At 43.3% G+C, this 23,321-nt stretch overlaps 1 long non-coding RNA gene across 2 annotated transcripts; it reads left to right on the forward strand.

Annotated features, from left to right (window-relative positions):
• On the forward strand, positions 230 to 3,994 carry LOC102161862. 2 transcript variants are annotated; one of them, XR_002342879.1, is made up of 5 exons: positions 230 to 312; positions 1,422 to 1,689; positions 1,774 to 1,896; positions 2,540 to 2,625; positions 3,371 to 3,994. It is a non-coding gene; the product is annotated as an uncharacterized LOC102161862 (long non-coding RNA). The 2 variants fall into 2 exon arrangements; XR_002342880.1 differs by lacking the exon at positions 2,540 to 2,625.

Genomic DNA, 23,321 nt, shown 5'->3' on the forward strand with positions numbered 1-23,321 from the left:
ATTGCTGCTATCAAACCATGTGATGTTCAGAATGGCCATGCAGTATGGCTCAAGCCAATACCGTAGGCAGATTTAAAAAAATGGGACCAGGGCTTTCTTGCTCTTTATATTTGGATTTATAAAAGTTGTGTGTCATTGTCTCCCATTCCCCCCCTGACATTAAGCATTTTAATAGCTAAAACTGCACACGATTAAAGCAGGTGACTTCTGGTTGCTGCCTTTCCCACAGCTCCAAGATTGTACACACTTCGGGGGAGGAAGCCCTAGTGATGGGCGCTCACCAGATGAACAATTCAGTGGTCACAGATGTAGGTGAGTAGATCGCATGGAGGGCAGCCACAAGCAGAAAAGGTATTTTTAATCGGGCCACCCCTCCCAAATCTATTCTGAACAGGTGACTATTTGCTCTCTCCTTGTGAGTTTCTAGGGTGCTCTACGGCTAACTTATTTCATAAAGTATGACAAGGAACATCAAAATATTTCTGTAAAGGACCAGATAGTAAATTGTCAGCTTTGTGGGTTGTAGGGTCTCTGTCTTGACTGCTTAGGTGTGCTGTTGTCGCCTGAAGGCCGTCCACAGACAATCTATCAATGAGTATATGTGGCTGGGCGCCAATAAAATTTTGTTTACAAAAACAGAGAGCAACTCCGATTTGTCCCAACAGATTCAACCGTCCTATAAAGCAAACTGACTTTGTGTTTAGTTTGAAACATTGCTTGAAAAACAGAAAATGGATTCAGCATACACTGATTTTCTTTGAGGTACCTGTGGCCATGCGTATTTGTTTGTATGATCACCTAGAAATAAACAGGGTTTCCAGGAGACTGCTAGTTTAACTTTTGGTTACTATGTTAAAACATCATCTCTGGGTGTTCTTACTGTGGCACAGTGGGTTGAGAATCTGACTGCAGCAGCTCAGGTTGCAGCTGTGGCTCAGATTCAATCCCAGGCCTGGGAAATTTCCATATGCCTTGGGTGCAGCCATAAAAAAACCAAACCAAACCAAACCAAACCAAGACAAACCAAACCAAACCAAACCAAACCAAACCAAACAAAAAAAACAAAATCATCATCTCTGAAAACCATTGCTACTTCTTGTTTCTGCAGAAAATATCCAAACCCACCAGCAGAACAGAAGGAGAAATTTATGTCGACTTTCAAGCTGTAAATTTACTATCAGAGTTGTTCATCTTTAAAGATACTGTTTTGACTCTCAGAAGACATTTTTTTTAAATGTCAAAATAAATAGCATTTGACATTTTAAAATACAATTAGTGCTGAGCATTCAGCGGTGAGCGGGTGGGAGAAGCAGCTGGGCTTGTGGTGGAGGGGTGGTTTCTGGTCTCCCCCGTTTATTACGCTTTGGGAATAATGGCAAAAGGTGGTGACTGTTACGTCTTTGGGTCTGTTTAATCTCCAGCTGTGAACATGTGATCCATCATCTCGTGGACAACAAAAGACTTTTTCCAGGACCAGCAATGATTTCCATGTGCTCACAAGGCTTTATGAATGTGCTGTCCCGCCCGTAGGTCAGCCCGGCGATGCATTCTCTGCGCTTCGCGACTTAGGGGAGCTCAAAAAAGAGGACTGAGACTTATGGTGTCAAAGATTGCCTTTACTGCTAACTTACTAGCTTGGGAGGCTGTGCCCTAGTTTTCTTCCGAACAAAAATAAGAGAAATAACACTTGTAAGTCTGTGATTTCAAATGCAAATATTATCAGTGTGCAAATTATTGTACTTGTCTCCCAATTGCTGCCTTTTATTTACAAAGGGCTGAGTGTCTTGCTTCTCCTTTTGGACGGGACATTGAAAGGACACCAAAACCCTTCTCAGAGGTTCTAAAGGAAATGTATGTTGTCCGGATGTGGAAAATCAGGAGTGCTACTTTCAGAGGGTAAGAAAACATGAGCTCTGTCTGCTATGGAAATGTCAGATTATTTGGTTAAAATCCCTCAATGTCTAGAGATGTATAGGATGCATCTCATTGGCAAATAAATACTTTTCAATTCAGTTTTGAACCTGGGGAGCTATCTGAGGCAAGGCCATTTTCAGACTCTTTATTCTCTATAGATTCCTGAAACTGAAATTGCTTAAAAGAATTTCATGTTTTAGTTGTAACCGTTTAAGGACATATCATGGGAAGGCTGTGAAATCGACCCCAGGGTTTCCCACTTCCACCATTTTCAAAATGGATAGAGCTGGTTGAAAGCTGGCGTGACGCTTGTGGGGGGTTTCTAAGTTGCTTTCCATCACGTACTTGGTGAAATATGGCCAAGCAGATGGAAAGCTGGTGATTCATCTCCACGTAAGATTTCCTGGGGAGGTTGTGATGCGTTCCGTGTGCAGAATTTCCCCCACTGTACCCCGCCTAAGCTTTTGCCTTAATGAAACAGATACCTTTGCTCTAGTTCAGATTTTCAAATTAGTGACCCCAGAAATGTTTTCTAGATGAATGTTTTCCTCTCTTTATTTTTCGGTCTTTGTGTGTCCCCACCCCCCTTTTCCAGCCTTATTTACAAGGGTTTCACTCTTTCCAGGGACCTGAGGAGTGAGGATTTAAACTTACCTGTTTATTGGTGCTGGCAGGGGTCAGAGAGCAGAGACCTGTGGGGTCTACAGCAGTGTAAGTGTTCTCAAGAGGAGGACATTAAATCAGGAAGATTTTCAACAAATAATGGCAACGTGTGTCTTGGTGATGGTAGAAGGTAAATATTTAGGCAGGATAAGCTGTTGATGGCAAAAACGAATTTTGAGGGAGATCAGGGTCAAGTGTAAGTATTAACAGTATTTGATTTATCAGCATTATTCAAAAAATGTGGCACCCTCTACAAAATGCCAAGTGCCTTGTTTGTTATTTCGTGGGAGAGTACATCTTTCATGGTTGATTTCAAAGTCTCAGTGACATGACAGGAAGAAATGAGATATGGATGCTTTTCATAACAATATGAAAATCCAGAAAATCAGAAAAATTTTTAATGGTCTGCGATGATTGACCATTTATCTTATATCCATACAGTGGAACATAGGGAGTCACTGGAAATTTTTTAGTTTGTTTACTTTTAAACTATTAAAATGTTTAATGTCAGAAACAGGACGTTATGCTACAGAATTAAATTTTTTAAATCGGGGTACAAAGAGCATGATCACTCTGATTCTATTTCCTTAAATCTACCTGCAGTATTAGGTTGAGCCATATCACATTGCCATTCTGTATGTCACATGGTTTGATAGCGGCAATTTTGGATGGTTCAAGGTATAAGAGAAAACAAACACATACACGTGTACATGAAAGATAATTACCAGAAGTTCTGGATGGTGATCTTAAGCATTTAGTTATTTTTTTTCCTTTTCTTATTTATACTTTCCAGAATGAATGTGCCTTACTTCTCTAATGAAAGAGAGAGAGAGAAGATTTTTCTAGATGCTCCAGAGGCAGAACCTTTCATTGCGACCTGGTATTGGGTTGGGAATTTATCTACACTGTTTGTCAGTAGAAGATTTGAGAATTTTTGCTCTGGCTTCCAGAGTTCTTAAGAAATTGCCAGATTTTGTGCAAACACCTACCCTTCTCTTCCCTTCCTCAAGTAAGTTTCCCCTAACTAAATGTGCGATTGTTGGTGTGTTGGCATCTGGCATTTAGTAGATGATCAGTAAATATTTGTGAATGACTGAATGAGTGTAATCACATGAGGGAATGATTAAATAATTATTGTATAATATATTCTGAAGTTTTGCTTTTTCCCTCCCATTTAAACCACTTGATTTGTTTGAAGAAGGAACGTGGCTCAGTTGTCAGTCGTACATGCATAGCACGAAGCGGAAAATCCAGTCTCTCAAAAAAAAAAAAAGACAAAAATGAAAATATCGAATGGACTCTTGTCGAATTCATCTAGAAATATCTGCAATTCTCATGAAAAGAATGTAAAATGTCTGAGTAAAAATCTCGTGAATTTCTAAAACACGTTAGAATGTCTGGCCCTTTACCATACAGAGATTTTTAAAGCAGCTTCACCTATAAGGCCAATGAGCGGTGCCCAATCTGGCCCTGGCCTCTAGTTCTAGGTCACAGGATGCATTTAACTCTGCTCAGAAGGGATCCTTTCGATGGCTGTGCATTTCTGCTTTGGAATAAAAGGAGAATGGGGCACACAAGAGAGGAAGGAAGCAAGGAAGACAGGAAGGGAGGGAGGGAGGGAGGGAAGGAGGAAGGAAAAAGAAAGGCAGGGGTGGAAAGAGCGGGGAGGGGGACAGAGAGATTTTGAGCCACTCTCGTCCTGTTTTCAGAAAGTGGTTACAGAGAAGGCTCCAAAGGGCAGATATTGATCATTTACCAGCTGACACAGTCAGTGGACCATTAATTATCCCCAACCTGTGATTACCTCTAAGTGACTCGCACCAGCTTCGATGGGTTCGAAGCCCCTGGGTCGAACTCCTCCTGAAATTAACATGAATAACCTAATTTCTACCTTCCCGTAATCTCTTCTTACACACTGTGCAAAGGGCAAAACAGAAGTGGAACACGAAAGATGAACAAGGTCTGTGCCAGCTGTTAGAGGAGAAGGCATTGTTTGTCTGCATTTAAGGAGAAAAGGACACTATTTGGCCGCGTGGGGTGCCTCGGCGGCGCGGCTGCTAATGATCACCGTGAGGATTGAGCTGTGAGGCGCGTTGCCTGTGGACCGGCCCTGACGGCTCTTGCTGACAGGTGCTAATGGGAGGGGGCAGGACACAGCTGCCTGAGCAGGAATCCCATTATCCTTTGCTGGGTATTGATTCGCCCTGTGGGACGTTTTCTTGCTGGCTGTGCTAATGCTCAGAGTGCACACTTTCCTAGTTCAGGGCACAGAGATAGTCAGAAGTGCCCGGGGCCAACGGAACGGGTTCTGCCTTGCAGTGTGCAGAGGTTCTGTCTGTGGGGATGGAGGCTTCCTTCGTCATAGTGCCTGCTCGGGACAAGGTCTCAAACAATAGCTTTGCCGTGAATAGAATAGCCTGAGGTGCATAGCAAATTAATCTCAGGACATGAGGTGCCTATTGAAAGCTTTTTTTTTTTTTTTTCCCCTACCCATAAACAGTAGTTCTCATTCTAAAACTTGATGTTTTGCACAGAAAATCCAGGAAATGATCCAACTGTTGGGATCTTGGCCATGAACCATCCGCTAAATATTTTCAGACTCTTCTTTGTTTCCAGCAAGGCCTTCTGAAAAATCTTTAGAGATGATGTAGAGATAATCTTTGCCTTTGGCCAGGCTCTGTGATTCAGGGGCTGTGTTGCAAGGCGGATGTGTGATTGGATTGCGTTGATGAGAGTTCAGATTGTGGAATATACAGTATCACACAGGTGGGTCAAGGCAGAATTTGCTGTGAAGAATTGCATAGCATAACTCTGAGCAGCAAAGAGGCATCTATGGCATCTCATCTGACTCTTCTCAGCATCAAGCCAGTCCCTGTCATTTTACAGACTCTCTACATGTTAAAGTCTTCCTGGAGTTCCCATCGTGGTGCGGCAGGAACAAACCCAACCAGGAACTATGAGGTTGTGGGTTCAATCCCTGGCCGCACTCAGTGGGTTAAGAATCTGGCATTGCTGTCAGTTGTGGTTGCAGATGCAGCTCTGATTCTGCATTGTTGTGGCTGTGGTGTAGGCCAGCAGCTGTAGCTCTGATGGGACCCCTAGCCTGGGAACCTCCATATGCCACAGGTATGGCCTTAAGAAGTGATAAAGAAAAAAAAAAGGCTTCCTTATATTAAGCAGAAACTCCTGTTTCTGTAAATTGTGTGCAAATACATGTGTGTGTTGTGTATCAGGACAGTGACATTTTAGGGATATTTAAATACTTCAACATTCAATTCAGTTCACAATTGCCCAATTTCTGTCACTCGTTACACTGATGTTTTTTCTTTTTTTTCATTTTTGAAAATTGTGTTGAAGTGGAGTTGATTTACGAGCTTGTGTGAATGTCTTCTGTACAACAGGGATGCAGTGGTACATATGCACACATCCATTCTTTTCTAATGATACGGAAACCATATGAAGCCGTATTTTTGAACAGAGACTTGTCCTAAGTGCCTGCTTATTTCTCGACCTCCCTCTCTGGCCATCTGGCCATCAGCCATCTCACTCTTCGCATCCTGATGTTTCTGAACTCTGCCCTCCCCTCCCCTGGGAAAGTTGAGGAGGCAAGGAGGGAGCTGGGCTCAAAGCCTTGCAAAGAGACTGTGCTGGCGCCACTAGCTCTGAGGTCTGGAACTGGATTTCTAGGTCCATTTGCTGCGCTTCTGTTTAACAAAGAAAATCCATTTCAGAGATTTAACGAAACAAAAGGCGAAGGATAAGCTAGGCATGAACAGTTTAACTAAGATGATTGGAAATGGTTCTGATAATGAAGATACCATCTTTCCCCCTTGGCAAATTCAAGACAGCTTATATTCCCTCTCTCCTGACTTGTAGGAGAGCTCGCTGCGAATCTGGTTTCAGCCTCACACCCATTTGATAGATCAGGGACCGAGGAAGTAGAACAAGGCTGCTTGAGAGCTGGAGAGGAAACTCAGGCTGGATCTGGTAAAAATATACATGTGGATTTGGTAAAAATATGTAGAACTTGCTTGAGCCAAGAGGCTGCACTCCTTTTTAAATGCATTATATTTTTCTGGTTATGCAAGTAATTATGCAGCTTTTGTGAGGAGTTTAAAAAAGTAAAAAAATGACAATCATTCATAATTCTGCTATTCAGAAATAATAATCATCATTACTATTTTGATCAATTTTGTCCATTTCTAATTATATGATTTTTTTGCCTCCTTTTTTTATCATCGGCTGTTTTGCCAAAAAACATTCCCCCACAGCATGAGAAACTCTTTAAGGATGTAAGTACCCGTGACTGAGTCAGATTCAGGACCAGGAGGGACCCTGGGGGGAGGAGATCTATGTCTATGAGCCTGGGGCACAGTGGACGGAGAGATGACTTCTCCAAAGCAGGTAGAACATGCCGATAGACGAGATGGACACGTCTGGGTGGCCTTGGGGCAGTTGATGAAAGGGGAGGGGAGACGGATTGAATGAATGACTATAGTGATCTCAGTTCGGAAGGAAGCAGGTGACCGGTGCAGAAATGCAGATGGGAAATGCTACCTTCAGGTCTTGGAGGGCCCAGGAAGATAATGCCAAAGTCCCCCACAGTTCATACCTCCAGCTACTTATGCTAATCCTCCGCCCCCTCCAACACTAGCCTGCAAATAGGTGATGCATTGAAAAACTGTCACCAAATACCTTAGTACAACCTTGGCAGACATACTCTAAACAGGAATGAGCACACAAAAGTAAAAGGCACAGAGAACATACACACCAGAAAAAAATGATGCCACTCAGCTAAAAAAAAAATGTACAAGATAACTAGTTCTCCATGGAGTCAAAGATGTTAATGAAAATGTGACCTTTCTGAGAGTAACGGCCCCTCTAGGGCCTCAAAGTGGAGATCAGGAAAATGAGAAAATCAAAATCATTACAGAAATGAGGCTCTTATTACAAGAAACAAAAAACTATACATGCTAAAGACACATTCTGGGACATAAAAAGTAAGTCTGAGAGAATGTGCAAGAGGAAACAGAAAAGAAGCAAAGGACAAAGGGTTCCAGGAGGAATCACCGGAGTGAAGACAGGTCTTAGAGTCAAACTGTGTCCGGAAAAGAGAAGGGAGAGCAAGTAAGACGAACACGTTAAGTGGCTTTTAAAATTTCTGAAAATTAAAGGAAAAAAAAAAAAAAGAATGGGACTCCACCGATTGAGAGATACACCTTATCCCAGGAAAACCCTGAATTTGTCCCGGAAAAGTTGAGGATAAAACTATTGTAATGTGATTGACTTAAGTGACTTGAGGTGATTCTGTTGCACACAGAGAAAAATCCCATTATCTCTAAGGGAAAAATACAGGGTGGCTCTGGACCTTTAAGTATAGGGTTGAAATGGGAAAGTGAGCAGAATAACCTGCACAGAGTTCTCTGAGATGTAAGTGTGACTCGGGATGTTTATGTGCAGCCTCCCTGCTACTCAGGTATAAAGCCTACAGACAGATCTTCTCAAGCTTTCGAGAACTCAAGGTATATTTTCTCCAGTCGTCCTGAACAACAAAACAAAACAAAAAACAAAGCTACGAGGGAATAAGCTCGAGGCAAACAGGAGATGACTAGTTTTAAAATGGAGAAGGATTGCAGGGTCATATGGTAGTTCTATGTATAGATTTCTACTACCATATGACCTTGCAATCCCACTCTTGGGCATATATCCGGACAAAAGTTTCCTTGAAAAAGACACATGCACCCGCATGTTCATTGCAGCACTATTCACAATAGCCAAGACATGGAAACAACCCAAATGTCCATCAACAGATGATTGGATTAGGAAGATGTGGTATATATACACAATGGAATACTACTCAGCCATAAAAAAGAATGACATAATGCCATTTACAGCAACATGGATGGAACTAGAGACCCTCAAACTGAGTGAAATAGGTCAGAAAGACAAAGACAAATACCATATGATATCACTTATAACTGGAATCTAATGTGCAGCACAAGTGAACATTTCCACAGAAAAGAAAATCACAGACTTGGAGAATAGACTTGTGGCTGCCCTGGGGGGAGAGGGAGGGAGTGGGAGGGATGGGGAGCTTGGGGTTATCAGATGCAAACTATTGCTCTTGGAACAGATTTACAATGAGATCCTACTAAGTAGCATTGAGAACTATGTCTAGATACTTATATTGCAACAGAACAAAGTGTGGAAAAAAATGTATACATGTAAGTGTAACTTGGTCCCCATGCTGTACAGCAGAAAAAAAAAAAAAACGAAGAAGGAGGAGGAGGAAGGGGAGGAGGAAGGGGAGGAGGAAGAGGGGAGCAGGAGGAAGAGGGGAGCAGGAGGAACAGGAGGATGGAAAGGAGGGAGGGAGAGGGGGAGGGAGGGTGGGGAGGGGAAGGAAGGAGGATGAAAGGAAGAGACTTTGAATTGACTGAAGGTCAACATTGAATTGACTGAGACACAAATTTGAATAGCTGTAGGGTGTAGGATTAGAAAACAGAATGTGCAGTGTATAAACTATTTTAAGACAAAACTAGTAAAATATTGAGATCGTGTGGGGAGAAGAGATGGAGGCGTTAAGGAATATATCCAAACAGCCATAGAAAGGATAATTTTAATATTATTATTGCTTTAAACAGTTGCATTTTTAGATATCCACCTGTTTACCATTCTCAGCACCATTCATTCCATCTAAATTTTCATTTGATGTCATTTCCCTTCTTGTTGAAGAAACACCTTTTAAATTTCTTATAGAGCAGGTATGATGGCAGTGGATTATTTTGTGTCTCAAAATAAACTTTATTTTGCTTTTGAAACATTATTATTTTTTTTTTTGCTGGATAAAGGATTCTAGGGGGATAAGTTTTCAATATTTGTTTATTTATTTATTTTTGACCGTGCTTGCAGGCCAGGGAGCGAACCCCAGCCACAGCAGTGACAACGCTGGATCCTGAACTCACTGAGTCACCGAGAAACTCCTGTTTCCTTATTTTAATTGTGTCTCTTCATGGTCTTCTGGCTCACATAGTCTCTGGTGAGATATCTGTTATATTTCCTTTCTTTGCCCAGAGGTGACATCCGGTCCAAGCTGCATCTGTGACCTTCACTGCAGCTTGTAACAACCCCAGATCCTTAGCCTGCTGAGCAAGGCCCAGGGGCTGAATCTGCATCCTCACAGAGACAATGTCGGGTCCTTAGCCTGCTGAGCCACAACCAGAACTCCTGTCTTCCCCACCTCTTCAGATGAACATTCTTCATGACGTGGTTGTTGAAAAGTTAAATTATTTGCACCCCCACTGCAAATTAAGACTTCATTTTGTCTCCCTTATTCTAAAGGCATTGTTGTGGGGTGCAGGGTCCTAGACTACCAGAATTACATAGGATCTGAGAGTCATCTAGGCTCAGCCTCATCATGTCATGGATTGGGAAAACTGAGGCCATGAAACCTTAGCAACTTGGCTATTGATTTGTGGAGCATCATTAGCAGGGCCAGGATTTAAGGCAAGTTTATGTGCCTTTAAAATGCATTTTGCCTCTACCATTCTTCGTTTCTACTGCATCACTCATGAGTGTCCTTGTAATTGACCTCTGCTTGTGCTGGTCCCCTTCTCCCCCACCCCAGGGTATGCTACCCAGACCTTCTAGCCTTATCTTGGTGAGAGCCGGGCAAGAGAGAAGCAGGGACTGCCTGCTGCTTGTGGAGAAAATTCTAGTGTGTTATACACTAGGAGCCTTTCCTGAGCTGCTTGGCAAGTAAGAACATGGTGAAGTCAGGGCCGCCTATTCTGGAGGCTCTCTGACCAAGTGTTCCTTGAGATGGCAGTTCTCCCCCTCCTGGTGCAGGACCCCCTGGGATGCCAGCTGGCTCAGAGCCCGTTGGCAAGGTCAATGGGGACAGCCCCAAGGCACAGGTGCCCAATGATGAAGGCAGCGGAAGTGGAGCAGAGATCAACACAACTGCAGGGGTGGTTCCTGAAGACAAGACATAGTTGGCTGCTCTGCATGTTGAAAGCCAGGACAGGGCGTGAGGGCAGGGTGGGTGTGCATGTTTTGGGATGTGCTGCAGAGGGAAGAAATGTGAACAGTGCGAAAAGAAGCAGGTAACTGAAGGCTAGGGGAACAGCATTTGGAGAAGAAGAAACTGGATGGAAACGGTGGGCTCTTTCCTGGCTGTAGGGGGATGGTGCCTGCTTCACCTGGGAGAAATTGGGTCCTGACCCTGTATGTGAGGGTCTTCTGAGACTGCCCCCTTCTGAGTATTTCCTGTGATACCTGATGCCTGGGCTGAGAGAACCCAAAACCTGGTGCCCTCAGAGGCCATGACAGGCTACTTCATCCGGTTTCCTGGACAGGCTTCAACAGCTTTATTGTATTTATTTATTTATTTTTTCTTTTTAGGGCTGCCCATGCAGCACATGGAATCTCCCAGGCTAGGGGTCGAATTAGAGCTGTAGCTCTGCCCTATACCACAGCCAGGAACACCAGATCTGCGCCGCGTCTGCAACCTACACCACAGCTCATGGCAATGCTGGATCCTTCACCCACTGAGTGAGGCCAAGGATCGAACCTGCATCCTCATGGACATGAGTTGGATTCATTACCGCTGAGCCACCATGGGAACTCCTTCACAAGCTGTATCTTAAATGCTGCTTGGCACAGAAGGGGAAGACAATGATGACCAATAGTTGTGGCCAACGGGACTTATTTAAAAGCTCATAGAGGAATTTCTGAGTTCTTCGAGAAATAAAAGAGGAGTTCCCACTGTGGTGCAGTGGGTTAAGAACCTGGCATTGGCTCAGCTCTGGCTTGGATTTGATCCCTAGCCTTGGCCATAGGCTGCACATACCAAAAAGAGAAAGAAAGAAAAAAAAGGAAAGAAGAAAGGAAGAGGAAGAAGCGAATATTTTTCAGAGGATCTAATTCCTGCTTTGCAGAGGAGAGGCGACACAAATTTTACAGCCTGAGCACCAGAAATGTTACGGATAATATCTCCCCCGTTTTCTTTTGCCCTTCTTTTAAATGCTGAGGGTGGTTGCCTGAGAACCCCTAGGTTATGTGTATTTTCCCACGTTGCCTCGGACACGCAGGATGTGAGTCGAGTTGCCACCATTTCAGGATTAGCACTCTTCAAAATATGCTGCTTTTGCCCCCAAGTATGCGGCCTGCATTCTTTCAAGGCGGAGGCCTGTCGGGCAGGGAAGGGAGGAGGAGCGGGTTGTGGGAACGCCTGAGCCTCCTTGGGAAAGCAGAGTGTATTCCTTCTAAATACGACTCTGAAGCAGATGCTCATGGAAATCAGGCTAAGTTTGTAACAAAACCAAGGAGCAGGTATTTAGAAGGCTCATACTTCTAAAGCGAATTACAAAACACAAAATTTCAGGAGCTCTGTTTCCAGAGTACCTCACTCTGTAAATATTAGCAGATGGGGATATTGACTAAAATTAGTTACTTCTCATAGTAAGCGGCCCCTTATAGAAACCTTCAAACTCTCCCTTTGGAAGGGAAGAAGCAGAAGCCCCTCCCCTATCCAGGTGGTTGGAAGGGAAAAGTACCTGGCTGCCTTGGGCTGGTTTATCAGTCTTCTTTGTGGACTACCACCACTTAGGTCATGAATCAGGGATGTTGGCAAGGACACACCAGTGAGGGTGGGTTCCTGGAGCGTTTTGGGAAACACGAGCTGTTTTGTCTACACTGGGTGTGGGGAATGACCCAAGAGTAGCAGGTTGTTATGGAAAGAATGTTTCTTTTTAACCGTCAAATTCATAGTTTGAAGCCCCGCTCCCTAATGTAAGGGTACAGGAGGTGCGGCCTTTGGGAGGTGATCTTGTTTCAATGAGGTCATCCGGGGAGAGCACCAAGATGGGCCAGTGCCCTTGTCAGAGCTTCCTCTCTCTACGCTGGGAGGATGCAGCAAGAAGGCGGGTGTCAGCGTGCCAGGAAGAGGGCCTTGACCAGACCCCGAATCTTCCAGCACCTTGGTCCTAGACTCCTCAGCCTCCAGAACTACGAGAAAAACGTCTGTTATGGAAGCCCCCCTGTTTGTGGCATGTGGCTCGGTCAGCCAGAGTGGACTGAGGCGGAACACGGAGTCCCAGGGCCAGAGAGTGGAGCTCCAGGCTCCCTCCACCCCGATACTTAAGGGGGTGATCTTGTACTTCCCTGAACTCCAGTTTTCCTCCTCTCTCAAACAGAGATACTCACGCCCTTCTTGCAGGACCTTTGTTCCACTTAGACACACACAGCCCTTTATTCCCTCTTCCCTTTCCATGTGTGCAGAATGCATCCAGCCCTGTACAACTGGTATGGGGCTGGGCCTCAATAGATAATTCTTATTGTTTATTGGTTTATAAAAATAGAAGCTCCTTGGGAGCTGCCATCTATGTGGCGATGTGCTAAAGCAGACATTTAGAAATTGGACTTCAAATTGGAGGCACTAGCTGGATTCGGGAGGCACTAAATTTGGAGGGACTCGAATTTGACTTATTTTTAGGAGGCTTGAATATGGAAGCTAAAAAGGTAGCATCCATGAACTCCAGAGGTAGGCACCCAATAATACCCACCTATGAATAGTAAAGAAAAAAATGCTGCATACAGCTTCCCCATTTTTTGATTAATAGGATCCGAGGCCGCAGTAACGGTATTTAGTAAATTGTAATGCTCCCATTAAATTATAGTCCTGTGGCAAGTCATTGTGAATTCAATTATGCTGCCTAGCTTCTAGCTCTCCTGCATATTTCATCAAAAGCTGATTTGCCAATGGTGGCAACAGCTCCACGTTTCTCTGAGGAAAAGGGCATATTATGTAAAACTCGAGTTGAAAGTCAACCTGAGAGAGGCTCATCAAAGTCCTCCACAAGCCAGGCCATTGCGGATGTCTTCCACTCTCATGGGGCTGCCTTGAGTCCTTCCGTCCTATGTCTTTTGTTTGTTTCTTCTGTCTAGTCCCACTAACCAGCTGCCTTCAGCTCTCAGGTGGAACACGCTTCCAAAGGTGGAACCTACCTGGGAAAAAGAGACAGCAGTGCCATGGGCTCAGGTGTAAGTCTGCCAGGAAACCCCAAGGGCAAATTACCTGTCCCAGGACATAGATTCCATTTAGCGACCAGAAACCCAGGAGTCAGTTTTCAGGGATTCAAGTTTTTTTAGAGAGAGGATCTGAATTAAATAGCTCCCCCAAGGAGCACTAAAACTCCAGCATAGACCAAGAAGCTTTCAAGGCAAGGCCAAGGGCAGTAAGCAATCTTATCACGACCCAATGAAGTGATGATCTGGCGGTTGCACGCTCTTTCTACAAAGGTTGGAGAGTGCAATGAAGTGAAAGGGGGGGAAAGAAACAAATGTTCTTACTGGTAAAAATACGGCTGGAGAAAAAGACGTTATTCTGTGAGTCTTAGGACAGTAAAGCAAGCAGCAGTTTGACAGAGTGAAAACAACCTTGGCTGTGGGGTTGTCTTCAATGCCAGGTCCAAACTCCTGCTTTGCTGCTCACAAGGGGTGACCTTGAACTAGGTCTTCATTCACAAGTACCAATAATGACCGTGCTTGTCTTGAGAGCTCTCAAAAACCAATCTAAATCATCCAGATGCAATGCCAGTGTCCAGTGAAAGAGACCAGTGAAAGAGTGTCCAGTGAAAGAGACCAGGGGTCTCTGGAGCCAAACTGCCCTGGTTTGGATATCTGTCTTTGCTACTGACGAGTGGTGCGATTTGGGCCAAGCTCTTTTCCTTCCCTATGCCTCAGTCTCCCCATCTGGAATGGGCAAACAGTGTTACTTGCTTCAAAGTGTCAATATGAAAAGGAAGTGAATACTGCATGTAATATACTTGGAACACTGCCTGGCATTTAAGAATGGTACTGTATCAGGGTTTGTGATTGTTGACATGAAACCTATTATTTTATTAGTATCATTCCTTGAACGACTATATGGTCCAAAGAGAATATAGTGCAAGGGAATCACAGGGAAGAGAAGGATGCTTGAGAGGGAATCAATAGTGGTCTTGGTTTTCCAGTGTGAGATGACCTTGACCCCATTTCTACCTGATGGAAGGACACACTTTCCAACACCGTCCATATCATTGTGATGCAGAGCTGGACTATGAATTCCATTACTGGAGGACCTCCTCCTAAACATTCATTGGTATGCAAACAAAAGAAAACTTGGCTGATTAACTGGCTCCTTGTCTCGAAGTCTTGATTTATTAATTTATTAATCAAGGTTGATACTACAGTACTTGAAAGCCTGACTTGGGCCACTACTGGGGGTATCGGAACAGCTATATTGTGCCAGGATGGAGGAGCTGTACATTGAGAGGGAAAAGGAAATCTCAGAATCTCTAGATTTCGAGAGGTGATGTTGATTGCTGCAAGGCTCTAGGACATCCCTGTTAGGCATGGGACATTTTCACTGCTCCCTGGTTCTTCCAGCAACTGGTCAAAAGATTGAGCTCTGCTTCCTGGAAGTTTAGCATGGGTGTGCAGAGAGGGGTGATAGATAGTAGTTCTTACTGGGGCTCAACTCCGAGCCTACACCCCTCTGATACCAGGGCAGATGTTCGTGTTGGCATGGAAGTGCTTTGAGACAAAATGTTTGGACATTCTGAGCTGTCCCAGAAAGGGCTAACCTCCTCTTTGTTGGGCCATTATTATTTTGGTATTTTGTTCTTTTCTTTCTTCTTTTTATGGTAACCCCTGCAGCATATGGAAGTTCCCAGGCTAGAGGTCAAATAGGAGCTGCAGATGCAGGCCTATATCATAGTCACAGCAACACAGGATCCAAGCCAAGTCTGGGACCTACACCAGCCACAGCAATGCTGGATCTGAGCTGCATCCATGATCTATGCTGCCGCTTGCAGCAACGCTGGATCCTTAACCCACTGAATGAGGCCAGGGATTGAACTTGTATCCTCATGGACAGTATGTCTGGTTCTTAACCTGCTGAGCCACAATGGCAACTCCCTGTTCCTTTCTTTTGTGTTTGTTTCTTTTTTAAACAGAAACAAAGGTAGTCTGTCTTGATAGGTATTATATGGTTTGTAAAGAAATAGGTATAAATAAAAAGGGATCATTAGGAATTCATATACACTTCCTATACGTTGTTTTTTATTATGCTACTAGACTAGTAAGCCAGGACTCTTCATGTCACCACCCAGCTTTCATTACACATTTTGAGAAAATATTTTTAAAGTCTCTTAGGTAAGAAGGAAAAGTATGAGTTTGGTGTTACAAGAGTTAGGTGGGTTTATAACACAGTGATTCATGTATTAAAATGAATCTGAGCCAAACCCCTGGTGAATTATCATATGGCATATTCTTTAGTCTGTACCTTATATAAAAAAAAATGAATGAATAGAACTAGGATTTATAGTACCTCTTATTAAATGTCTAAAATCAGCTAGATTAAATTCAAATTCAATTGTGTCCAGTTGTATGCTGTGCTTTTAATTTAATAGTGTTATGTAAAGTTTCTGTTGTCATTTACTACAATATTATTTATTTTCTTGAAAGATTGAGAAACACCCAGCTGTCCAAGAGAAGGAAAATAATTAAATACATTGTAATTTATGTCATCAGAGAACATTGAAAGTCATGGGCCTTGCTAAAGATGGCGTGTTAAATTAAAAGATAAACTGATTACAAAATCACATACAGTGTGATCCCAAAGCGGTTTTCAAAGGACAGGGACAAAGGAGCAAAGGTGCTTTTTCTTTTTTCTTTATTTTTGTGTATTTTCAATAATTTTTGACATCAGAGGCTATAATGTTTGTAATGAGGGTAACATACTTTTAAAAAGAGGAAATTTTATGTGATGATTTCACAGTTAGGGCAAACTCTCCTTTTCCCATATGTGGTTGGGATCTGCGTTAACTTTAAGGCTTCAGTTGAGTTGATCCTGACTATGACAATGCAGAAAATGTGGGGTCTTCAAACTGGTGCTGGTTCAGGACTTAGACTACCTCTGACTTGTAGGTTTATGTTTTAATGTAGTCTAAGGTATTTTCGGGAAAACTGTGTTGTAAAATATAACTGCCAGGCAGGTTTGATGTGGAAATAGTTGGAGAAGACTTAGCATCGAAGTTCGTTTTTAATTGAAACAAAGCCAGATTTCCATAACTTGGGGTGTCCTTGACTATGCTTTTATTTTTTAAGGAAACACACTTAAGTACTTATCTTGTTTTAGATAAAATTAACAAGTACTTGAATTACAAGTGCTTTTTAAAAGCACTTTTTAGTTTATGAGAAAGAGCTTTTCCAGTAGTTTGTTGTTTTTCTATTTGATTCTCATGCTGCATCTAAATTTAAATAACCTGATGCTGGGAGTTAATAGTTCAATACCTTAAGTGATACTTAAAAAATGTGCTCAGAACTTGTTTGAATATCACCTGCTTTTATAGCTTCCTGGCTATATAGTTTATTTTAGTGCTTGCTCTTTAATTTTCACTACTTTAAAAAGGAAGAATTTAGGAGTCCCCATGGTGGCTCAGTGGGTTAAGTGTCTGTGAGGATGCAGGTTTGATCCCTGGCCTTGCTCAGTGGGTTAAGGATCCACCCTTGCTGCAAGCTGGGGCACAAATTGCATATGTGGCTCAGATCTGGTGGTGCCATGGTAGTGTGTCAGCCTTATCAATTTGACCCCTAGCTCAGGAACTTCCATATGCCACAGGTGTGGCCATAAAAAGAAAAATAAAAGAAAAAAGGAAGATTTTAAAGTACAACACTTTCCTCATTTATTCTATATTTTAAATATACTGTAATGATTTTCATTACAAATACTATTAAACTGGGCTGTAGTGCATTGGAAAATATATATGTGAAAGATGGGTGAGATGGCAATATACTTTCGTTTCTCAGAAACTTGCTTGCATTTATATTTGGAAACTTCTGGAGTTCCCTTGTGGCACAGCTGGTCAAGGATCTGGCATTGTCACTGCAGTGGCTCGGGTTGATGCTGTGGTGTGGGTTTGATCTCTGGCCCAGGAACGTACATGTTCTGCAGGCACAGCCAAAAAAAAAAAAAAGAATTAATTTTTTTTTTAAAGTTTGGAAACTTTCTGGGAGCCTTAAAAGTGCTTTATTTAATCAAATACATTTGGGGGGAAATGTACTTTAATTTTTAAGGGGTTTCTCCTGATGTAAAACCCTATTGTTCTGTGGTTTCCAGTGGTCCTTTATGGCTCATAGTTTGGAGTAAAAGATACTTGATTAGAAATAAAACAAAATCTTCACTACAGGTATATAAAAAGCTTGGTTGAAAAAATGTATCTGAAAAAAAAATCCCCTGGATTTTCTCAAAAGCTGTCTGCTTTCACTCATTCGTCATGTGTCTGTTCACCCAACACACCACTACCGAGGCTCTAAGGTGCCCCAGGCCAGTGCTGCCCTTGTTAGCTCTTCAAGCATAGATCTTGCTCTCCACTGTACTTAAGTGTTTGGAGCCGCTGAATTACCCTGTTGAGCTGTTTGTCACAATATTACTGTTGGTGTTTTGTAAAAAATTACAGTGTGCTCCTTGTTGCCTCTCCCTGTACTAATTTCCTCCCTTCCAGCTGATGGTGCATTAAAACAGATGTAGAGAGAAGAGGGCAGGATGGCAACTGTAGCCTTCACAGCCAGGGACCAAGGCGGCTGTGGTTCCGCCTCTGCTGGGCCCTGTTGAGGTCCTTTCTGTCATGCACTTTGCACTGAGGATGTGTTCCCAAGAGTAAAAAGCAAAACACAAGAACACACAGGTCAAGGACTTGAGGCTGGTCTGATGTGGGTTGTTAGCGGGGAGCCAGGGAAAGCAAGAGAGAGGAGCTTGGCTTTTGAAGCCAGGATGTGCACGTCTGTGTAACTCAATGTGTTCAGATCCTTAGGGAACAACGTCTACCTTCTTAAGTAATGATAATGATTAAAAAATCATACGTAAAATGGTGTCATGCAGCCAACTGGCCCTTAGATGCCTGGTGGTCCCCACTCCTGCATCTTTGCACCTTCTCTGTACCAGCTGCAGGGCTCCTGAGCGGACCCATCAATACTTGTTATATGTTGAACTGGCTGAACCTTTCCCTTTTCAATATCAATTCCTCTACAGTGGTTGCTTTTAATATGTTAGAATATAGTGGATGTAGAAGAGGAAAACTTTCACAAACACGGAAGCTTCCATTATCCATCTCACATGGTATTTTGTAGCGTAATTTTATTTTAAATTTTTTTTTATTTTTTGTCTTTTTTTTTGTCTTTTGTCTTTTTTAGGGCTGCACCCGTAGCATATGGGGGTTCCCAGGCTAGGGGGTCTAATCGGAGCTACAACTGCCAGCCTACGCCACAGCCACAGCAATGCCAGATCTGAGCTGCATCTGCAACCTACACCACAGCTTATGGCAACGCGGGATTCTTAACCTACTGAGCGAGGCCAAGAATCGAATCCGCAACCTCATGGTTCCTAGTCAGATTCACTTCCACTGTGCCACAACGGGAACTCGTGTAGTGTAATTTTAAAAGTCATTAAGTCTTGGGGAAGAAAGCATTTTGTAAGCCTCTTGGGAAATCTCTCTTCCTCTATTCCCTGTGAATTGTTATTTGGAAAAACTGAAAGGCCAAAATAACTTCAGAATTAGAGAGGCAGGCAATTTCACTTTGTTTCTTTATTGGTAATGGAACAATTAATTGTTGCATTTTGATACATTAGATATTGATAATGGAATAATTAATCAGTGCATTTCATTTGAGACGTGACATGTTGCTCAAAAAATATGATGTCCTTATAAAAATTCAGGAGCTATAAGAACACGTTTGTATACATATAAATTTATCGCTGAACATATTTAAAAGTCAGTCACCCTGATCTTCCCACTAGATTTCATCACTGTCTATGCAGTTAGCTACGCAGAAATACATGCAAATATATCATTTCCTGTAAAATTATACCATTCTTTATATATCATACAATCTCAACTGTGTATATTTATAGAATATTTTGTATTTTTCCTGCTGTTATACCTAATTTTTCTTATTTAAAACATACACTTACATCCTCTTTTTATAAACCTCATTTTAGTGGATGCCTAATAGTCCATTCTACATTCATGGCGGTGATTTTTTTTTTTTTTCGTGTAAAAATTCCCTTTGGGGATAAAATCATAGGCTCTGACTCTTTCTATCTGCAGGAACATCGTGCAACTCTAAGAAGATATTTCTTAGATCAATTGCTTAAAAAAATCCACAGACTCTGGCCAGCAATAAGCATCAGGTTCACCTACTCTCGGCTAAAACTGGAAAGAGTTAACATATGTCCTGTCACCATGAGCACAAGAGTGGGAAGGAAAGCCATTCTCGTCCTTAACCGTTTTTAAATCGTACTCGTGATGCAGCTGGAAGTGATGTCAGGCCAAGACAGAAACATTTCTAAATTCTAATGAGCCCGGCAGCAGGGTCTCACACAGGGGAGCTCGCAACAAAACCGAAAGGAGGCCACGTCTCTCTGTCTACTAGTCAACAACAAGGTGTCCTCATTTGCTAACTAAACATGGAGCCTCTCTTCTCACTTTGGAAAAACCTATTTCATCCGTATACCTTCGATAAAACCCTGTAACTTAAGAGGAGAAATTTGATGACTATTTCTGGCTTGGATTTTTCACTCCGATTTGATAGGATGACTAAGCCGTCTTGAATTCATAAATATATCTCTCTTACTCAGTTGTGTCCACAATAGGTGGATCTGCCCTCGCCCTCATTTGCTGGCTTTGCCGATCGCCTGCACTTCCACAATTAGAAGGTCCTCTGTCTAGACCGCCTGACGTGTGCCCAGCCTGGGCTGTGGTCCTCCCGGCCTGCAGGGATGCCGCTGCCGAGAAGCACCGTCCCCACGCGGGCTCCGGAGACGCATTTAATCTGGGTGCTGTTTGCAGACAGACTTTAAAAAGCTGTCTCGAGAATACATCTCTGCCAGTAGTTTAGTATGTCAACCCGAGGACGAGAATTTTGTTCTATTCTTAAGACGAAACTATTTGTGTGCTGGGAGTTCTGGCCAACGGGAAAGAAAGCTGGAGGTCAGCAGAACGACTCTGTGGGATCCCACACCCCACGGGGGTCTGGAAGGGCCTCTCCTGGGGAGGGAAAGATCTGGAAGCATAAGCACACCCCAGGGTGGGTGGGGGTGGTTGTGGCTCCGTGAGATATTAACTCCTTACATTCCGAGAACAGATGAGAAATGTCCAAGCTAGAAGAATTCTGTTGACTTAAGATTTGTTTACAATCTTCTTTTTTTTTTCCTGGAAAAATAATAAAATCAACAGGATTGCATGGGCATTTGAGAGGAAAAGGCATGAGGGATAAAGATTAATAGTCCTTTGCGGAGAAACTAGACCTGGGGAGACTGGAGGGTAATAAAAAATTGTTACCCCAGAAACTCTAAACGTGCTTTCATCTTAAAAAAGGTACTTAGTAGCCATGTGCTGTTCATGTGGAGCTGGAGGGCAAGCCCCTCGATGGGCACGGTGACTGCCCTGACACCTGCCTGTCAGGCCAGAGCCGCCACAGTCCAGGTGGAGGCTCGGCTCAGGGCTCCTCGGGTACGTTGAGAAACCTATGAAGAGAGGAGTTCCCACTGTGGCTCCATGGGTTACCGACCCAACTAGGATCCATGAGGATGAGGGATAGTGTAGGTGGCTTCAGTTTGATCCCTAGCCTGGGAACATCCATATGCCCGGATGCAGCCCCCAAAAGACTAAATAAAAAATAAAAAAGAAGGAAAACAATTAGCATTTTGTAGACAACTACTCTTTTTTAGATTTTTGTGCTCAGCCACTTTAAATATGTGACCATTTGTGTTGGAGGGAGGCGCGTGCTTTCAGGGACCCAGTGTGCTCTCAGACCCCTTCCCAGATTCCCACTTTCAACCTGGATTGGGTGTCTGTGAAATTCAAGGGCAAAAGGGCAAGCGGTTGTGATGTGTGAGGGATTCTTAGGAGGGGAGACCCTTAGCCTGAGTGTATAGAGGGGGCACCAGCCAAGAACAACAGGTCCAAGAGACTGGAGGGACATGGGAGAGGCAACAGTCAGTGAGGGTGAGGGAGCCTGAGGGAAAGATGCTCAGGAGAGGTGGCCACTGGGGAGGGCTCTATAACAAGGTCAAGGTCATTCTGGCAAAGAGAGCATGGGAGAAAAGGGGGAGGAGAGGCTGGGCTGAGGGCAGGCTTAGGGCATGGCATGTTTGTGGGGAAGGAGGCAGCCCACTGGGGTAAGAGCCTGGGTTTGGGTGTGGGCCAAGCTTGGAAGAGTTCTGTACCCTCCTGTAACTTTATTCTGATGTGATGCAACAGATGCAGCTGACTGGAAGGGCCTGGAGAATCAATTACCCATTTCCCAACACTTGCTCAGAATGTGCCCCGGGGAAGAGTCCATGAGCTCCCCTGGACGTTGCAATTGTACGTGACTGAATTCTTGAGTCCCAGGAAGCTAAGAAGAGTGGCTTCATTTCATGGTGGGAAGCACATTTTAGAGCAGATTATTTCATGTCTATTGTCTTCATTAGACAGATGAATCATTTTGAAGCATTTACCAGGCACATGCAGGCTAGTGCTATATAGTACATTGCAGGAGAACGGATGCAGCTTGGCAATGAGAAGATTCCAGTTGAGTTAGATTGATTCAGCCCATAGCAGGTAGCTGGGTGAGGAGCTGTGTGGTGTGGACTTGGGACAAATTACTGTGGACAGGAAGACAGAGAGAAGCAGGAGTAACAAGCATGTGTGCTTCAGTTCCCTCAGGGCCGGCCAGCTAGCATAGCTGGAGAAGTGGTCAAGTGTAGGGCAATAGAGGGTGATGAAGCCTGTGGTGAAAATTCAGGGAAGGCTTATCAGACGCTAGTTTTTAACATTGTATTGGGCAAACAAAATTTCGACAAATTTTAGGTGTGTCAACTTTTTTGGGGGGAAGGGAGATAATTTTAGTATTGCAAACACTGTAAGGAAATGAACAAAAGGTAGTTTAGGAAGTTAGCCTGATTCTAAGTCAACAGGGGGAGCAGAGGCTGCTAGTTAGAGATGGAGTGATTACTGAGCTCTAGGTGTGAACCATCAGGCCTGGATATGGGGAGGGTGTGTCTGAAGGAAGGCTGGGAAACAGGTAGCTGAGAGATCCTGGGAGGAGAGAAATGTCAGGGTTAAATCAAGGAAGCTTATGAAGAGAGAATTCTGGAGAGCCCAAATGTTATTCACATGCTCCAAGAGAAGGGTTAGTTTCAAGGAGAAGGAGAGTGGAAATGAGGCTGGCCCATCCAGTGCAGCAGGTGAAGTCAGGGATGTTTGCGGTCAAGTTCTGAAGCTTTATAATTTCCCATCTCCTAAGCCAGAAACGATCAAACCAAATTTTGCAAATAAATGCTGGAATGTGAAAAAAATCAAAACAAAGCCGCTTGACCCAACTTTTCTTACTTATCAACGTTTTCTTTGTTATTAGTACGAATCTTACACAGAATCACCCAGTCTGATATTATTACATCTCTGGGAACTGTGATGAAGTAAGTGAGAAAGAGAGAGAAAGTAGAAGTGGAATTCAAATGAGGAAAATTGATGCCTCTTTGGCTTAAAAACAAACAAGACACTGCCTTCATTATTAAAAATAGAAACCTGAGATAAACGTCCACAGATCTTACGAATTCATGCCCTTTCCATGAATTCCTTAAAGAAAAGCTCCCACCAGCTCTTAAAAGCTTTCCGAAGTCCTGGGGATGGGGGGCAGAGATGTGAGGGAGACATGAA

Source organism: Sus scrofa, chromosome 3, assembly GCF_000003025.6.
Source record: "Sus scrofa isolate TJ Tabasco breed Duroc chromosome 3, Sscrofa11.1, whole genome shotgun sequence".
NCBI lineage: Eukaryota > Metazoa > Chordata > Mammalia > Artiodactyla > Suidae > Sus > Sus scrofa.